Below are 17,099 nucleotides of genomic sequence, written 5' to 3' on the forward strand. Positions count from 1 at the left end.
CAGTGGTGGGCAGGCAATCCATAACCTGCCAGCCACACTCTCTCCTGAGCGCAAGCACCCATAGCCTTACATAGACTATACACACGTGGCCCTTCCATGTGCTCACGCACTAGTTATGCAAAGTGCTTGCAGCCAGTAAACCAGCAACCAAGCCTAACACAGCTGTTTTCCCAACAGAGGCAGAATCTTATTATAAACCAGCCTGTGAAGAGATTTCTGTCAATTCTAATCATTTGACCTGGTTCTTTGAAGTCTATTCTCACCCAACTAGGTAGTGTGCATAAAAATAAACATAGGAAATAAGTGAAAGTTCCATTAACTTTAACAATTACTTATAGCCCTGGCCAGTTGGCTCAGTGAATAGAGCATCAGCCCGGCATCCGGGTGTCTCAGGTTTAATCCCCAGTCAAGGCACAAAGGAGAAGCGACCATCTGCTTCTCTTTCCCTCCCTCCCCCTTTTCTCTCCCCCTCTCTCAACCAGTGGCTTGACTGGTTTGAGTGCCAACCCCGGGCACTGAGGATGGCTCTGCTTATTCATGTATCGGCCCCAAATGGGGGCTGCTGGGTGGATACCAGTCGGGGCACATGTGGGAGTCTGTCTATCTCCCCTCCTCTCACTTGATAATAAAATAAAATAATAAAATAAGAATTACTATCAAAGCATTCATTCAGCACAAAGTGAGTACTGTGACATAATCAAAAGATTCAGAGCCAGAAAGATATGAGATGGAATTCCAATTCTGTTATTTATTAACTATGGTTTTGGAAAGTCTCAACCTTTCTGAATGTCAGTTTCTGATTAAATTTTTTTTGATCAGCCTGACCAGGCAGTGGCACAGTGGATAGAGTGTCAGACTGGGATGCAGGGGACCCAGTTTTGAAACCCCAAGGTTGTCAGCTTGAGTGCGGGCTCATCCGGCTTGAGCATGGGATCACAGACATGACCTCATGGTCACTGGCTTGAGCCCAAAGGTCACTGGCTTAAAGCCCAAGGTTGCTGGCTTGAGCAAGGAGTCACTAACTCTGCTAGAGCCCCCCCAGTCAAGGCACTAATGAGAAAGCAATCAATGAACAACTAAGGAGATGCAACAAAGAATTGATGCTTCTCCTCTCTCTCCCTTCCTGTCTGTCTGTCCCTACCTGTCCCTTTCTCTGTCTCTCTGTCTCTGTCACCAAAAAAAAAAATTTTTTTTCATCAGAGTGACTGTCTGGTTCAGATATTGACTAATGAACTTCCTGTTCTGTGTCTCATGAATGATTAGATAGGATTAGAACTGCTATGCCCTTGAAACTAGCTGGACTCAAAGGTAAACATTTCCTGTTCACCTGACAGAGATTTCCCTAGTTGCAAAATCCCAGCTCTAACTTCCCCCACCTGTAACTTGTCTACAACTGCCTATAAAAGACTAATATAAAACCATTCTGTGGAGACACATTCTGATCATAGATCTGGGTTACTCTCCCTACTGCAATAGCCTGAATAAAATCAATTTCCTTACTTTGTTGGTTTTGTCTTTAAGATATCTGTAGAAATGCCTGGCTGTGGGCAGCTGTGTTAGGCTTGCTAGCTGATGTACCAGCTGCAAGCACTTTACTTGATTAGTGCGTAAGCACCTGGCAGAGGCACGTGTGCATAGCCTATATAAGCTATGGGTGCTTGCGCTCGAGAGAGATGGGGTATTATGGATGGTGGATTGCCTGCCTGCCACGGTGAGGGGCCATTCTTGCTGTTTGTGTGCCAGAGAAGAGGTTTTCCCCTGCCTGTGTGCTGCAGTTTCTTTACCGTCAGCCCAAATCCAATGTGGACCTGCCTGGCCCTTGCCAACGACATTACACTGGCACATAGGTGGTCCTCAGTAAATGGAAGCTTTTATTAAGGACCTTCAATAAATGGTGCTCTGATATAACCTATGGTGGGCACAGAGATGAGAAGTATGCATCATTTGTATGGGCATCTGCTGAATCTAGTAATTCCACACACTTAGGACATTAAAATCTTATTTTTAAGTTTCATTGACTCCTATGATGATAAGCTAATTATGACAGATCGATAAACAATACAGGGTGGTACAAAAGTAGGTTTATATAGTTGTTCATATAGAAAATAATACAATAATAAATAAATAAGATTAGAAAAAAGTCCGTATTTTGCATACTAACAACGGTAAATCTACTTTTGCCCCACTCTGCATGAATTAACTCACAAACTATTTTAATGTGAACTTTGGAGTCATCTAGTTAGAAAAACTATAAATAGAGTTGAGTTATAATATCCATCCCAACTCTATAGGACTTAACTGAGTTCCACCTCCATAAGGTCTTTTCTGATTTCTGTAGTCAGAAATAATTTCTAGTCTCTGGTCCAGCTTGCATTTTTCTGTACTTTTTCTCATATTATCTTCCACGTTATGCTCTACATTAGTGTGAATTGTGTACACGTCTGATTTTTCCCTAGGTTTTCATTTACTTGAGGCTAGGTACTGTGTCTTAGTTTCTGTGACACAATGTCATAGGCACAGGAGATACTCATTAGTGTTTGCTGAATTGAGTCTAGATACTCTTTGATGCCTTGGATCATACTAACAGGGCAGTGTACACATGAATACTGCTTCATAAAATGTCAAATCTAAGCAACCAAGAATAATAGAGAATAGGGTAGAAAGGGGGGGGGGAGGTGAAAAGGTAACACTGCATTGAGAAATCTAAAAAGGTAACATTACACAGGAAACAAATACATCATGAGTAACTTAAACAGAGAACACATTCCAACTCTATGTGTCTATAATACACAAAGGTTTGAATAAGGCAGACTATAGTCAAGGTGTTTAGAAATTTCACCTACACTTACAGGTCAGAATCAGGAAATGATAATAATGGTAAGGTTGTTGTATACAATGTTCCTTCAACAGCAGGTCACCAGTAGAATGCTAATAAATGTTTACAGCCTACTCTGAGGGAGACAGAGGCCTGATCTATAGCCCTGCCAGTTTCTACAGTGGAAATATTCCCACCATGGCTGATATTAAGCTACGAACATGTTACTTAATGTAAATTTGGGAAGAGAGGCACATATATAGCCCTGCCAGTTTCTACAGTGGAAATATTCCCACCATGGCTGATATTAAGCTATGAACATGTTACTTAATGTAAATTTGGGGAGAGAGGCACATATATAGCCCTGCCAGTTTCTACAGTGGAAATATTCCCACCATGGCTGATATTAAGCTACGAACATGTTACTTAATGTAAATTTGGGAAGAGAGGCACATAACTGGCTCTCCCAAGGTGGTGAGCGCTGCTTTGTGACACTGCTGCCAGTTCGCTTTCTCTTCACCTGCCTCCTTTGCTTCCTTCCAACGAAGAGGAACTGAGCTACAGCAGGTCTAGGGGGAAAGGGCTGCCAAGAGAAAGCCCCCTACACGGAGTTTTGCTCCTCGTTTTCCCCTTTGAGATTGTGTTTTGGAAACAATGGATCACCTGTAATTTTATAACTTCCATCTCACTTCTCAGTGCAACCTGAAAATCAAGAAATCACTTTGGAAATAAAATAAAAACCTACCACCTCCTTTTAGGCCATGATGAAAATGTTAGGAAGATTTGCTTCATGATAAAGGTTACTCTTGATTTGACAAAATTATGTGAGTTTAGCCTCTGTGAATCTTACAAAAACTATAAAATTATATGTGAGAAAGACAAAAGCCCCTGAATTCTCAGGGTTTTCCGGGTTTTTCTTCGCTGTTACACTAAACTATAACTTTCTAGCTACGAGTTACAGCTCATCAGTTGAGCCAACATTTGCTTATTAGAAACCTAAGGTGTTTTTTTTTTCTCTTAACACAAAATATGCTGAAATAAAATGAAAAAAATTAGCACAGTTCTGAGAACTTACACAAATTAGTAAGGGCTTAAAGACCCATAGCTAGAAATGAATCAGATCTCAAGACATACAACAATTAATAAAAGTAATATAACAGTCCACCCTGGAACTTGTTCAGGGTCATCGCCATCAGATGCCTCATCACCCGGACATCATTCAGCCCTGCTTCAGCTGGGATAGACAATGAGCCCGCGAGTGTCCTGGATTCATCTCAAGGATATGCGGATGAAATCCAACTTTCTGCAACATATACTTTGTGGCATATTATGACACCAGAAACCTCCCTGGAGTCACTCCGAGAGGTACCAAGTTAAAAATGAATCTTATTTTCTAAGTTTAGGCTGGAATGGCGTAGGTGGGCGTCCTTCAAGGAAGATTTTAAAAAGTTATTTTGGTTACAACTCTATATTTAAAACTCTCGCAGGAGTTATTTATGTTCTTATTATGCATTTTCAGAATCCTGTATCATTTTAAGCTACATACAAGAAAATTTAATCGCAACTAGCTGGATAATCCTTCCACGTCCCCACTTGTATAAATTGCCACATCGGAGTGTGGTCTGGCGTGATTCTCTGGAACTAGCGTTGTCACCTAACAGGAGGCAGAAGGGGGAGTAGCCTGTGCCTGGAAGAGCAGCAGCCATATACACGCTGGTGTGGCTGGAAGAGTGCCCAGTGAAGGGACAAGCATACACAGCTGGCAGCCACAAGGGCCAGTCTGTGTGTAACCATCACTATCCAGGCTTCCCTGGGAGCCCTCGGAAGGCAGGCACATGCTCAATTTCCAAACAGATTCATTTTCAATGACTCCATTTCAAATGCAGGCACCAACAACCAGGTGACGTTGATGTCAGAAGTAACGGAAATGAACTCCATTGCCACAGTTTCTTCAGGAGTTGTTGTATGGTTACTTCTTTGCCTACTGAGAGGTACAGATGCAAGAATGAGGCTCAAAGAAAGACCTATGAAGAAACATTGCCTGATGATATGTCTTTGTCTGACCTTACTTATCTTTATAATATATGAGTATATGTGTACGCACGTGTGTGTGTGTGTGTGTGTATATATATATATTTAGATATGTGCATCTGTATATTTAGATATGACTTTTTATTTGTAATTCAGTCATTATTTCTTATTTATTAATGCCATAAGCTGTGATAAATCCTTTGTGGAAAGTGAAATATGAATAAACATATAAACACATGAATAAATAGGATCAAATAATATGTTAGGGTAAACTTTAGTCATTACCACTATTAACATTAATTACTTAGCAAGCTCATAGTACTGTGTGAACAGGTGCATGAGGGGGTGAGAAGATAAGAGAGCCAGAGGCAAAGCTCCTGACCCCAAAAGTAGGATAATAGGGCTAGTACATAGAATGTAATACGTACACTATACAATAATACATATTCTATTCACACACACAAAACTGAAACATGTTTCACACACAACCACATCTTTTTATTTCTTTCTTTCTTTATTTATTTTGTATTTTTCTGAAATGAGAAGCAGGGAGGCAGACAGACAGAATCCCACATGTACCCAACCAGAATCCACCCAGCATGCCCCCCAGGGGGTGATGCTCCCCTGCAATTGGAGCCATTCTAGCACCTGAGGCAGAGGCCATGGAGCCATGCTCAGTGCCTGGGCCAACTTTTGCTCCAACGGAGCCTTGGCTGCAGGAGGGGAAGAGTGAGATAGAGAGAAAGGAGAGGGGGAAGGGTGGAGAAGCAGATGGTCGCTTCTCCTGTGTGCCCTGGCTGGGAATCAAACCCGGGACTTCTACAAACGGGGCCGATACTCTACCGCTGTCCATTTTATTTCTTAAAACATTCTTATTGTTACCCATTAAATTTAATACAGTAAAAATAGCATTGCTTTAAGGAAATAGGAAGTTCTAATTTCCAAGGGGTAAATGTTTTAATATTCCAAAGGAAAATTATTCTTTTTAAAATCAAAGGTTATTAGGCCAACTTCAGATGGATAATACAGCATACTGTTTCTTATCTCCTAAGCATTTGCTCAGAAATCCAAAATATATAGAGTTATTACTCATAAAACACTCCCTCAGAGGAGGAAATACACCCCAAGTTGTATTCCCAGTAGGAATACATCAACCCACCCACATGAACCAAATTTAAAATGCCTTTAGTATGAGTGCCTCCAGATTCTAATTGTGGGCTTAATTTATAATTCAACTTCTCTCTAGTCTTGGTTACAATGAACTTCAAAAATATTTTTATGTATTTATACAATTCACTACTTCTGAAAACTGCATCATTACTGAAAAATCAGTGATGACCTTCATTTTATAATAGTTTTTTGCACAGAAAAAATATATTGTTTAGAGGAAAAAACTTTCTTAAACAAAAAATCTGGAAAGTAAAACTCTACTATTATTAATAATTCTGCTCAAATATTAAAATTGTGAATGGAAACACTTCCAATTTGCAACATAATATTTAGGCTTATCATGCCAGAACCATCTTAGCTGGGTCTTAACATTCCCTAGGGGAAGATTAAGTAACTTATAGGCTTTTTACCATGTCAGCTCTAAGATAATACTTAATTCTTACTCTGCATTTGCAGTGTCAGGTCACATTGGACAGAAACCCTACCTTTAACATATAGTCTCTTCTAGCCACAGTCATATCACTTCCCAGTCTACCTATTAATATCCAACCAATTAGAGTTTGGTGAGCTTCTAGCAGATTTGTGACTGTGACTGAAACCTGCAATTTTAACTAACTATAGAAATTCTGGACAAGAAGCCTCTGAAAAACTGATCTGCTACATTGCTTTCTTTTGAAATTTTGAAACCACCCCAAACCAGGAATTTCTCTTATTTTAACTTGAAGAGAAGAAAGGATGTTGGCATGAAAGATCACTCACTATGTAACTGGAACCAGACTTAGTTCCATTACATGTGAGATCTCATTTAATTGTTGTATCTTAATACAGTAGGAATGATTATCTCCACTTTGCAGAGGGGAAATTAAGGCTCCGAAAAACTAAGCAAGTTGACCAAGGATATGGAGTGGATGTTAGAGTTAAGATCTAAGAGTCTGACTCTAAAAACGAATGTGTCTCTCTTCTCTCCCAGCCGAGGGGTACAGCTGGCTGTACAGGCTCACAAGAGCTGTTGGTGCATAGGTCTTCCCAAGTCCACATTCATTAATGTCACATCAGTAGGTTGAAATCAGCCATGGTGGAGTATTTATACTGTGAAAACGAAGCAAGCTTTACAAATCAAGGCTTCTTCAGAGTCATTTACCAGCACACCACTCCCTATATACACTGGTGGGATTCAAATAATTTAACAAGCAGTTCTCTGCCCTAATGGCTGTTGTAAGTATAAAAAAATGATATACTGAAAGGTAGTTTATTATTTCATGCATTTAATACTTAAATAAGAACAACAAAAGAGGTACAGAAACTGGATTATAAGAGTTTTAAAGTGTAAATAAAAATATTAAATAATACCTGACAAAAACAATAAAACTGTTAAGATATTTCCATATTACTTTATTTATTTATTTATTTATTTATTTATTTATTTATTAAAGAGACAGAGAGTGAGAGAGAGGGATAGACAGGGATAGACAGACAGGAATAGAGAGAGATGAGAAGCATCAATCATTAGTTTTTCATTGCGCATTGCAACACCTTAGTTGTTCATTGATTGCTCTCTCATACGTGCCTTGACCACGGGCCTTTAGCAGACTGAGTAACCCCTTGCTGGAGTCTCGAACCTGGGTCCTCTGCATCCCAGTCCGACGCTCTATCCACTGCGCCACCGCCTAGTCAGGCTTACTTCTTGATTGGTGTCCCCACTTACAATTTTTTTTCACCTGCAGACCCCATACAGAGCTCACTAAACTCAGAGTGAATATATCTCCAACCTGTTATTCTCTATGCCCAAAGCTATCTTTAATCTCACTCAAAGTGAGGAACAGTGAGATGGAAGGGAAATTAGAGTAGAAGGAAATAGTGGTCTTCACCAATTGTGTAAAAAAAAATCTTACTTTAGCAAATGTTACAAAAACATACAACCACCCAAACACACTGGTCAGACCCTCCCAAGGCCTTGGAAGGGCCTGTGCAAGCGAGGGGCCCTGAATTATAAGTTTTATTGGATCCCCAGGTGATCTCTGTCACAAAAGAGAATCATCACCTCCCTGCTCAGTCTCTTCTTTCCCAAATTGTTAATCAAAACATTTTAACCTTTCTGTTGGGAACCTTAACCCAGTTCCTGGAACTGTCCTTTGCCTCTTTGGCCCCATGATCAGGTGACTTCAGGGCACACAGACAGAAGTCAGTGCTTCCCATGCTCATCACGTATTCTTCTCCAAAACCTCTACCTAACGCTAAAGCATCATAATTTTGCACTGTCTTGAAAGAGTTCCTGAAGCTATTGAAAAAGTAACAGTATCAGATACAATTTTTCTCGTATCCAAACTCTTCACTGGTAGAATCAATAGTGTACATGAATCTATACTTTAAAGAAGCTGTGGATTAAAAGTACAGGACATTTATATAAATACATCTAGCCACTCTTGGCAGATCCTGAGATCCAAGTGAAAACACAAATAAGTCATAGCAAAGGATTTCTAGCTATTATTTTGGTTAGACTATAACATATTCACTAGCAAGAATAAGAACAACATACTATTAGTTACAGTATGCTGTGCCTGTCAAACCTGGGAGTTGCCAGCAAGCATTTCAGGAAACTTTCCAGAGCTATTATTAGATATAATACAGACTTTCCTACCTAGTTTTTAGGCTGGAGGCCTCTAGCAGATGCCTGGGTGATTACAGCAGCAGTAGTACTTGGCATCCCGACAGCCTGCCCTGGAACCAGCAGCAGCAACTGACCAGGGTTTTGTAGGCGGAAGTTTTTATTTTTATTTTTCAGATACTTAAAAACAAGGACAAGGTCATTCCCAATGCCAGAACTTCTAGCTAAGCCATAACTTTTCCTTGTGTATCAAAAGTACTGAGAAAAAAAAGAAAATACAAAAACAAAGCCAACAAAACCCACAAAAAAATGTTACTAAGAAGATAAGCCTTTAAAACTAGGCACTCTGGATAGTCAGACTGTACTGTTAAAATTTAACACCATCAACAACAGCACTACTCAAGATGAAAGTCACTTTCCACGTAACTATTCATTAGGCACTGGGCTAAGTGCCTTATATTAAATTTGGCAGTATCCCTGGCTTATCCATGAGGAGGACAAGGGAGTGAAGAGAGACCTGATTGTAACCTACAAATGGAGTGGGGTCTGGATTTGCCCTCAGGCTACCTAACTCAGCGACAATTTGTTATCTCCTGTATTAGTATGCTTAAAAAACATCTCTTGATCCTGAACTTGGAGTAGTAATAAACATTTAAATCTTTATTAGGTTAATGACATCCAAGTAATGGCAGCATGAGAAATATGCCTGATCTCTCTCCTTGAAATTTCAACAAACTGAACAACTATAATGCAGCGAAGGAACTCCAGCTGGGCTAACAAACACACCTGAAAGCTCTGTGCATCAAATGGACTAAAGGTGGGACAGGGTGAAAAGAGGGGCAGAAGATAAAAATCATTCACAGTCAACCCTAGTGAGGAGACAAACCCAGAGAGATTGTTGTTTTTTTGTTTTTGTTTTTTTTTTCTCTTTGCTGGACTATGGAGAGGAGGGAAGCTCGAGCTCTCTGGATTTTATCTGAGGAGTATGGAGAGGAAAATCTGGAATGACTGGGTCTCTTTCTTCCAGGAAGAGCAGTGAGATAGAGGGGCAGAGGTAGAGATAACCAAAGGGGACAGAGTGCAGGGTCATGTACAGTGTTCCTATAGTCCGCCTGCAGCTGCACTCGGCAGAGACAGAGAAAACTAAAGTGCAAACCCCAGCCTCCCAGATCCCACCTCCCTCACTTCGCAGTATTGAGAGTGGCAGAGACAAACCCCACAGCCAGCTCTCCAGAGCCACTCTCTCCCCTGAAGAACAAAAGGTGCTCCATGTCTGCTCCCCAGGTCTGTTGAAACATGAGGAGGAGCATCCAGAGGCCTGAGATTGCCATGGGAAGAGCTGTAAAGTTAGAAAGCTGAAGCCATAAAGCCTTCACAAGAGGTCCCACCAACCAATGTGGCTGCGGCACCACCTACATCATTGCCATAGCAACATCTCAGTGAAGGACAGCCCAGAAACATCACAGAGCTAAAACTTTTAATACAGCAAAACCTACCAGAAGAAATCTCTCAAAACCAAAATTTATTTTCCCTTTTCTTTTCTTTTATTCCTTTTTACATTTTTCTCTTGTTATTCTCTTTTGAATTTCATTTTCTTTTTATATTTTTTGTTTTTATTCTTTTGTGGTTTTTTGTTTTTGAGATTTTTTTGTTTGGTTGGTTTTAACCTTTTCTTCTGTGGTTTTCCTTCCTGCCATAATTTTTTAAATTTTTATATATTTTATTATATTTTTAAATTTTTTCATTTTTTAGTTGTTTTTTTATGTTAGGGTTCTTAACAATACCACTCTCAAATGCCATCAAGAAAGAAGAAATTGAGCACCATGGCTACACAAGACAGAGATGTAGTTCAGAAAGAAAATAAAAAATAACCAGAAAAAAATCTCAATCACATGGAAATCAGAATTAAATGATAGAGAATTCAAAATTGAAGTTCTGAAAATACTCAAAAGGTGCAAGAAGACACCAATAGGCAATTTAATGAGCTCAGAAAACAAATTAATAAACAAAACAAATATCTCACCAAGGAGATTGAAACTTTAAAAATAGAGATGAAGAACTAAGTACATAAATTGAAAACTGAGGTAGCAAGTTTAGTTAATAGAACAAGACAGACAGCGGAAAGAATCAGTGACATCGAAGTCAGACAACTAGAGATGCTATAAAGAGGAGAGAGATTTACGGATTAAAAAAAATTGAGTTAACTCTATAGAATTGTCAGACTCCATCAGAAAGAGCAATTTAAGAATAATGTGTATATCAGAAGAGTAAGAGAGGAAGAAGGGAATACAAAGTCCATTCAAACAAAAAATTGATGAGAATTACCCAAGCCTATGGAAAGTGTCGGAGCCTCGAATCCAAGAAGCAAACAGAATGCCGAGTTACCTCAACCCAAACAGACTTATTCCAAGGCACATTGCAATAAAATTTTCAGAAATTGATGACAAAAAAAGAATCCTTAAGGCAGCCAGGGAAAAGAAGAACATAACCTGTCAAGGAAAGCCCATTAGGTTATCATCATACTTCTCATCAGAAATTCTACAAACCAGAAGAGAGTGGACCCAAACATTCAGAATACTAAAAGAGAAGAAGTACCAGAGAAGAATACTATATCCATAAAAGTTATCATTCAAATATGAAGAAGAAATAAAAACTTTATAGACATATAAAAGCTGAGGGAACTTAGCACCAGAAAACACCCACTACAAGAAATACTCAAGGAAGTTATTCGACCAAACACAAAGAAGAAAACAAATCAAAAATACAAGTAAAAACTCCAATAAGGTCACAATAAAACAATGATCATCTGTGACAACAATAACATAAAAGGGGAGAGGATAAAGATCTGCAGTAGCAAAGAAGAATGGAACACAGAAGCACTCATCAGACAAAGGGCTCTTGTACATATGAACATTTTTCTCTTAATAATCTAATAGTAACCACCTATAAAAAAACCAGTACTGAAATACACAGCTTAAAAAAAGAACAAACGGGGAAAGAAGTGTAGAATGCCACCAAACAAAAACAATGACAGAAACAGAAAAGAGAAGAACCAAATGAGACACAGATCTACCAGAAAATAAAACAATAAATGGCTATAGGAAATCCTCAAGTGTCAATAATTACCCTAAATGTAAATGAAGTAAACTCACCAATAAAAAAAAACACAGTAGCAGACTGGATCAAAAAGCAAAACCCAACCATATGCTGCCTTCAAGAGACATATTTAAGCTTCAAGGACAAAAGGTTGGAAAATAATTCTCCAAGCAAGTAATATTCAAAGAAAAGCAGGTGTAGCCATACTCATATATGATAACACTGACTTCAAGACAACAAAGGTAACCAGAGACAAATATGGACATATCATACAAATAAAGAGAATATTGTATCAAGAAGACATAACACAATATATATGCATTGAACTAGGGAGCACCAAAATATATGATACCTACAAACTGATCTAAAAATAGAAGCAGACAGAAACAATCTCACTTGGAGATTTCAACACACCATTAATGGCTTTAGAAAGATCATCAAAACCACATATATATAGTCAAATAATTTTTGATAAAGGGGCCAACAACACACAATGGAGAAAAGAAAGCCTCTTCAATAAATGGTGCTGGGAAAACTGGAAAGCCACATGCAAAAGAATGAAACTGGACTACAATTTGTCCCCCTGTACTAAAATTAACTCAAAATGGATCAAAGATCTAAACATAAGACCTGAAACAATAAAGTACATAGAGAAGACATAGGTACTAAACTCATGGACCTGGGTTTTAAAGAGCAGTTTATGAATTTGACTCCAAAGGCAAGAGAAGTGAAGGCAAAAATTAATGAATGGGACTACATCAGACTAAGAAGTTTTTGCTCAGCAAGAGAAACTGATAACAAAATAAACAGACGGCCAACAAAATGGGAAATGATATTTTCAAACAACAGCTCAGATAAGGGCCTAATATCCAAAATATACAAAGAACTCATAAAACTCAACAACAAACAAACAAACAATCCAATAAAAAAATGGGAAGAGGACATGAACAGACACTTCTCCCAGGAAGAAATACAAATGGCCAACAGATATATGAAAAGATGCTCATCTTCTTTAGTTATTAGAGAAATGCAAATCAAAACTGCAATGAGATAACACCTCACACCTGTTAGATTAGCTATTATTAACAAGACAGGTAATAGCAAATGTTGGAGAGGCTGTGGAGAAAAAGGAACCTTTATACACTGTTGGTGGGTATGTAAAGTAGTACAACCATTATGGATGAAAGTATGGTGGTTTCTCAAAAAACTGAAAATAGAACTACCTTATGACCCAGCAATCCCTCTACTGGGTATATACCCCCAAAACTCAGAAACATTGATACGTAAAGACACATGCAGCCCCATGTTTATTGCAGTATTGTTCACAGTGGCCAGGACATGGAAACAACCAAAAAGCCAGTCAATAGATGACTGGATAAAGAAGATGTGGCACATATACACTATGGAATACTACTCAGCCATAAGAAATGATGACATCGGATCATTTAAAGCAAAATGGTGGGATCTTGATAACATTATACGAAGTGAAATAAGTAAATCAGAAAAAAACAGGAACTGCATTATTCCATACATAGGTGGGACATAAAAGTGAGACTAAGAGACATTGATAAGAGTGTGGTGGTTATGGGGGGAGGGGGGAGAGGGAGAGGCGGAGGGAAGGGGGAGGGGCACAAAGAAATCTAGATAGAAGGTGACAGAAGACAATCTGACTTTGGGTGATGGGTATGCAACATAATTGAATGACAAGATAACCTGGACATGTTATCTTTGAATATATGTATCCTGATTTATTGATGTCGCCCCATTAAAAAATAAAATTATTAAAAAAAAAAAGAAAGATCATCAAAATAGAAAATCAATAAAGAAATATCAGCCTTAAACAACACAGTGGACCAAATGGACATAATAGACATTTACAGCACATTTTATCCCAAAATGTCAGATTATACATTCTTCTCCAGTGTGCACGGACCATTCTCAAGGATACACTATATCTTGGGCCACAAAACTAACATTAACAAATTCAGGAAGACTGAAAATATACTGAGCAAATTTTGTGATCATAAGGCTTTGAAATTAGAATTCAAAAGTAAAAAGGAAGGAAAGAAACTGACAAAAATGTGAAAATTGAACAACACACTTCTAAAATATGGATCAAAGAATAAATAAAAGCAGAGATCAAAAGATGTATACAGACAAATGAAAATAACACAGCATATCAAAATTTCTGGGATGCAGTGAAAACAGAAATAAGAGGAAATTTTATATCATTACAGGCTTATATCAAGAAACAGAGAGATTCTAAGTAAACAACCTAATATTACATCTTAAGGAACTAGAAAAAGAAGAAAGGCAACTCAAATCAGCAGAAGAAAGAAAACAGTAAGAATTAGAGCAGAACTAAATGAAATAGAAAACAAAAAAAGTATTGAAAAAATTAATACAACAAAAAGCTGGTTTTTTGAAAAGATAAAAAATATTGACAGATCACTGGCTAGACTCACTAAGGAAAAAAGAGAATAAACTCACATAAACAAAATTCTAAATGAAAAAGGAGAAATTACCACAGATATCATAGATATACAAAGGATTATAGGTGAATATTATAAATTTATATACCCCCAAATTCAACAACCTAGAGGAAATAGACAAATTCTTAGAGCTATACAACCATCCTAGACTGAGTCACAAAAAAAGTGGAAAATCTACATACATAGACCTATAAGCAAGGAGGAAATAGAAACAACTATCAAAAACCAACTTTTCAAAAAATAAAATCCCAGGACCAAATGGCTACACTGGTGATTTCCATCAAACATTCAAAGATGATTTGGTGCCTATTCTTCTCAAAGTCTTCCAAAAAATAGAAGAGGAAGCAATATTCCTCAACACATTTTATGAGGCCAACATAACCCTCATACCAAAAGCTAAAAAGGACAACACAAAAAACTACAGACCAATATCTCTATTGAATACAGATACAAAAATCATAAATAAAATACTAGCAAATCAAATACAACAACGCATTAAAAAAATAACACATCATGATCAAGTAGGATTCATTCTTGAGGCAAAAGGATGGTTTTCCATATGTAAATTGATCAACACAATACACCATATCAACAGAAAACAAAAATCATATCCTATCAATGGCTGAAGAAAAAACATTCAATAATATACAAAATCCCTTTATGTTTAAAACACTCAATAAAATCAGAATAGAAGTACCTCAAACATAATAAAGGCCATATATGACAAACCATCAGCTAAATCATACTAAATGGTGAAAAAATGAAGGCTTTTCCTCTAAAATCAGGAACAAGACAAGGCTGCCCACTCTCTCCTATCTTCTTCACATAGTTCAGTTTTAGCCAGAGCAATCCTGCAAGATAAAGAAATACAAGGCATCCATATTGGGAAAGAATAAGTAAAGGTATCATTTTACACAGATGATATGATCCTGTATATAAAAAAACCCCAAAGACACTACCAAAAAACTATTAGAAACAATAAACCAATACAATAAAGTTGCAGGATACAAAATCAATATACAAAAGTCTATAAAAAGAATTCCTTTTATAATTGCAACAACAGAAAAAAAAAGCCTAGGAATAAATTTAACAAAGGATGTGAAAGACCTATATATTGAAAACTACAAAACATTATTGAAAGAAATTGAAAAAAGACACAATGAGATGGAAAAATATTCCATATTTATGGGTTGGAAGAATCAACATAGTTAAAATGGCCATATTACCTAAAGCAATATACAAATTTAATGCAATCCCCATTAAAACCCAATGTCATTTTTTAAGGAAATAGAACAACAAATTACCAGGTTTGTGTGGAACCATAAAAACCCCGAATAGTCAAAGCAATCCTGAGGAAAAAGAATGAAGCGGGAGGTATCACACACTAGCTTGACTTCAAATTATAATACAGAGCCACGATAATAAAAACAGCATGGACTTGGCAGACATATAGACCAGACATATAGACCAATTGAACAGAATCAAGAGCCCAGAAATAAAACCTCTCATATATGGATAAATCATCTACGACAAATGAAACACAGTGGAGAAAGAAAGCCTTTTCAATAAATGGTGCTGGGAAAACTGGAAAGCAACATGCAAAAGAATGAAAATTGACTACAGTTTTTCTCCCTGCAAAAAAATTAATTCAAAATGGATCAAAGACCTAAATATAAGATCTGAAACTATAAATTACATAGAAGAAAACATAGGTACTAAGCTCATGGACCTTGGCCATAGAGAACAATTTATGAATTTGACCCCAAAGGCAGGGTAAATAAAGGCAAAAATAAATGAATGGGACTATATCAAACTAAATAGCTTCTGCATAGCAATAGAAAATGACAACAAAAAAATAGGCAGCCAACTAAATGGGAGATGATATTTGCAAACAACAGCTCTGATGAGGGGTTAATATCCAAAATATATAAAGAACTCACAAAGCTCAGCAACAAACAAACAAACAATCCAATTACAAAATGGGGAGAGGACCTGAACAGACTCTCTTGCCAAGGGGATATATAAATAGCCAACAGATATATGAAAAGTTGTTCATCTTCACTAGCTATCAGAGAAATGCAAATCAAAACTACAATGAGGTACCACCTCACACCTGTTAGAGTAGCTATTATCAATAAGATAGGTAATAACAAGTGTTGGAGAGGCTGTGGAGAAAAAGGAACTCTCATTCACTGCTTGTGGGAATGCAAATTAGTACAGCTATAATGGAAGGAAGTATGGTGGTTCCTCAGAAAACTAAGACTAGAATTAACATATGATTTAGTAATCCCTCTACTGGGTATATATACTCCAAAAACTCAAAAATGTTGGTATGTAAAGACACATGCACCCTCAAGTTCATTGCAGCATTACTCACAGTGGCCAAGACATAGAAACAACCAAAGTGTCTCTCAACAGAGGATTAGATAAAGAAGATGTAGTATTATATACAGTGGAATACTGCTCAGCTATAAGAAATGATGACATGGTGACATTTGCAACATGGATGGACCTTGAGAACATTATAATGAGTGAAATAAGTAAATCAGAAAAGGCTAAGAACTATATGATTTCAGACATAGGTGGGATATAAAACTGAGACTCATAGACATAGTTAAAAGTAAAGTGGTTACCAAGGGGAGGGTAATGTGGGGGAGGGTGATGGGAGAGAGAGGGAGGGGAAGGTTGTAAAGAAGGGCAAATATAAAGTGACAGAAAATGATTTGACTTTGGGTGCTGGGTATACAACATAATCAACTGTTCAAATACTATAGAAGTGTTTACCTGAAACTTATGTACTCTTATCGATGAATGTCACCCTGCTAAAGTTAATTTTCTAAATAAAAATTAAAAAAATCTTTATTAGTACAAGAAAACATATCTGTGCTTC

At 37.5% G+C, this 17,099-nt stretch overlaps 1 protein-coding gene across 6 annotated transcripts in view; it reads right to left on the reverse strand.

The window, feature by feature from the left end:
* The window catches only part of ZNF385B (zinc finger protein 385B), a 463,364-nt gene that overhangs the window by 168,820 nt on the left and 277,445 nt on the right, over positions 1 to 17,099 (reverse strand). The window contains exon 1 of one of the 6 annotated variants that reach the window (XM_066345154.1): positions 8,655 to 8,676. The exons of the other annotated variants lie outside the window; for them this stretch is intronic. The gene's annotated coding sequence lies outside the window, so the exon portion shown is untranslated. Of the gene's footprint in view, positions 1 to 8,654; positions 8,677 to 17,099 lie in introns of those variants that run through there. 6 annotated transcript variants of the gene reach the window in all.

Source organism: Saccopteryx leptura, chromosome 7 (assembly GCF_036850995.1).
Source record: "Saccopteryx leptura isolate mSacLep1 chromosome 7, mSacLep1_pri_phased_curated, whole genome shotgun sequence".
NCBI classification, from domain to species: Eukaryota; Metazoa; Chordata; class Mammalia; order Chiroptera; family Emballonuridae; genus Saccopteryx; species Saccopteryx leptura.